Genomic DNA, 3,368 nt, shown 5'->3' with positions numbered 1-3,368 from the left:
TTTTTTTTTTCAGCTATTCTTTACTTAGTGCCACTTGTCCCTCGGTGCTGTGGGCTAACTCCTTGATGTGAGGGATCCTGGTATGTGGCAAGAGGGGCATTTATTTTATAAACTGTCAAGTCTGTGTGTCTTTACAGGATTTAAAGCAACAGCAGCAAAGTCTAAACAAAAATGCAGTAAACCAAAAAACCAGAGTCATAGCGCGGCGCCGAGGTCTGGTCGGATTCCAAGAGTCCTCGTTATGCGGCCTTAAAATGGGTCCTTCTTTTTGCCCGATTTGAAGGACGGGTCCGATGTATCCTCGGTATTCTTGGATATCCCAGGATTCATTGCGAGACCAAGCAAGCTGTGATCAGAGGAAAGGTTACTTGGCGCCGAACAGTGGTGAAAATTGGAAGTTCAGTTTAATATAATACAACTGTGAATAGTTCCGTCTGAAATGAATGAAAATAGTTGTTTTAATGGTTATTGAGTCAGATATGTGGCGGTAATGTTTGGTTTATCTAAAGGTTCTATCTGTTACTGTATAAATGGGTTTGGCTGTAATTTAAGGACAGATTCTAATATATTTGCAGGGTGGGGACTATAAATCTGATAGGATTTTTATCTTTATATTGCTATTTTGCACAATATGCTTAACTTCGTATTTTTTGTTGTTGAATATTAGAGATTTTGCAGATATATTTTTTATAAATATATTGTTTAGATTTACTTATATATTTCTACAACTTTTATAGAATAGAATAGAAAATCCCTTTATTTTCCCACAATGGGCAAATTTACAGCAGCAGAAAGATTATTGAGAATGGTCACACAAATGTGGACCTTAGAAAAATGTATAAGAATAACATAATAGGGAAGACTTAAAATATAAACAATAAAATACTGTAAAGTGTTTTAACAATATAAAACTGGGGAATAAATAACCAATATGCAGCTATGGACATTTTTACAGTAATGGATATTTGAAAATAGCAGCAACATCAGAGATGTGCAGAATGACAGCAGCATTTTATTTAACTGACTATGGTTTCTATCATTACATTTGATTTTATTTGTTCCTGCTCCAGGTGGTTGGAACCTTTATTCCACTCTGGATTCTTGTGAGTGTAGTCTTTGTTCACTTCACAATAAAAAAGAAATAAATAAACAGTTTTAAAAACTTCTGTATTCATTCTTTTCCTGCTTTGTGTGTCAACGTTCACGGTTGCTAAGCAACAGAGCATACTGCGGTAAAACCCGCCGAAGGGTAGACCTGGTCGAATTTACAGCCAAAACTCTTCCGGTCTCCTTATTTTCAAGGACTTCGAAGGATCCAGTCTAGGTAGACCGCGTCCTTGGAGGACCCGTCCTAGGTTTTCGAACAGAGCCTAGGTGTCAAACTGAACAAAGACTGGGGTAATCAACTGATTGGGAGCAGGTGTGGGCAGAAGACTCTAGAATGGAGCTAGTGGAAGGAGACTGACACAAGAGGGCAACAGACGCTAAACAAAAAATAAATAAGAACTGAAATACAACCAGAAAACAACCCAAAATTCAAATGAAACCAATAAACTAAAAAAAAAAAAACAGAAAGACACGAATAAAGTGTAACTGAGAACTCAACGGAAAACTTAAACAAACCAAAAAGTGCAGAATCATGACCCATTCTCCAGAATACCAGGTAATATGTTTACATCCCTATTCTCATGTATCTGGGTCATGCCCAGAAAATTTCTCCAAGGAACATCAGAAACGGTATCCTCTGAAATGCATATATATATATATATATATGCGCTTTTGTGTCCATTTAAAATCCCTCTAGCTTGACCTTAAAAAAGACAAAGAAAAGTTGTTAAAAATTCCTCCAAAATGCAAAATGCTGGAAATCATCCATCCAATAGCAGATATTGCTGCAGTGGCTCAACCAACCAGTTATTGTAATGATGTGCTGCTCTGGATTTTTTGTTCTTTTCAAGTTTTCACTTTGGTTTTTCGGTTAAGCATTGATTTACTGCTGCATGCTGCTGTCATTTTGGACATCTCTGGTGTTGCTGCTGTTTTATCGTATCGACAGTACCACTGTAAAAATGTCCACAGCTGTATATTGGATATTTATTCTTCTAGTGTATAGTGTTGTGTAGTGTAGTCCGGTATTTATATTTGTAAATATTCTGTACAGTATTTTATTTTTAAACTGTCACTTATTCTGTTATTTTTATACACTTGTAAGTTCCTCATTTTTGTGAATTTTGCTGCAATGGTTTTGCTGCTGTAATGCCACAATTTCCTCATTGTGGGACAATAAGGGGATTTTCTAATTATGTTATTCTGTGTTTGCTATTAAGATTTATATTATTTTTGGATTCTTCTTAGTTAAATTATTCCTTTTGGTGGGTTTTTTTAGTCTCCTGTTAAGCGTTCTGTAGTTTTTGCTCTAAATTTTGAATGGTAGAATAAAAATAGAGTTAGCTGTAGGCTATATTTCCCATGGCATCATTGTTATCTGAAGTTTTCTCCGGACTATTCAGCTTCATTTAAGTTATTTCCTAGGCATATTTAAGTCCTGTAAAAATACATATATCTTATAGGACTTAAATTTTATATATATATATACTTAACCAATTTCTTTCCTCAAAGTTCTTGGGATTTCAATAATTGATGAAGTTTGTAAGAAGAAAAACCCAGTTGAATTACAATGTAATTTCTCACTATATCAACTTTACCTTCCATTACTTTTACTGATTTACTTACTACTATCTAGTATATTTTTTTAGAAGTTTTGCTGCTTCTCCACATCCTAAGATTTAAAAGAGCAATTATAACTAGTCCAATGGGTGTATCCCAAAGCAACGATTATTTTTCCGGTTCATCCATTTGTTACGATGACCTTTTGCTTCTTTTTTTCCTTGGAATCAAAACTTTTAGGTATTAACATAGATTATAAGATTCTGCAATATAAATCTTGATAAACACAACTAATAGCAACAGTAATTGGGGGAGATTTATTTTTATTTAACCCCCTTTTTTACATCCTTTCATATTCTGCCCTTTTTATCCCTTCACGTATCTGGAAGTAGTAGAAGAAATTCTAAGAAACGGCTTTGTTTGAATATACTCATCTTTCATGCATATTAAATTTGTCCAACAGAAGCCCATGAGGAGGATATGCTTATGCATTTGCTGACATTATGAGGGCAGGAGAGCTTTTCCCGCTGTCATATCACACTAAAATCTGACAGCTGCTGATCAAATAGATGTGTACTCCTCCCAGAGGTAGGCAAGTAGTGAAATTAGAAGCAATGGAAGATGGAGGAGAATCCAATTAGTACAACAGTCTCTGTTCATTCATAACACATTCTGTAATGTGATTTTACCATCTCTTCTTT

This window comes from Cyprinodon tularosa, unplaced genomic scaffold (genome assembly GCF_016077235.1).
Source record: "Cyprinodon tularosa strain WSP-4 unplaced genomic scaffold, ASM1607723v1 ctg6, whole genome shotgun sequence".
Lineage (NCBI taxonomy): Eukaryota > Metazoa > Chordata > Actinopteri > Cyprinodontiformes > Cyprinodontidae > Cyprinodon > Cyprinodon tularosa.
Note: the sequence above shows the minus strand (reverse complement) of the source record.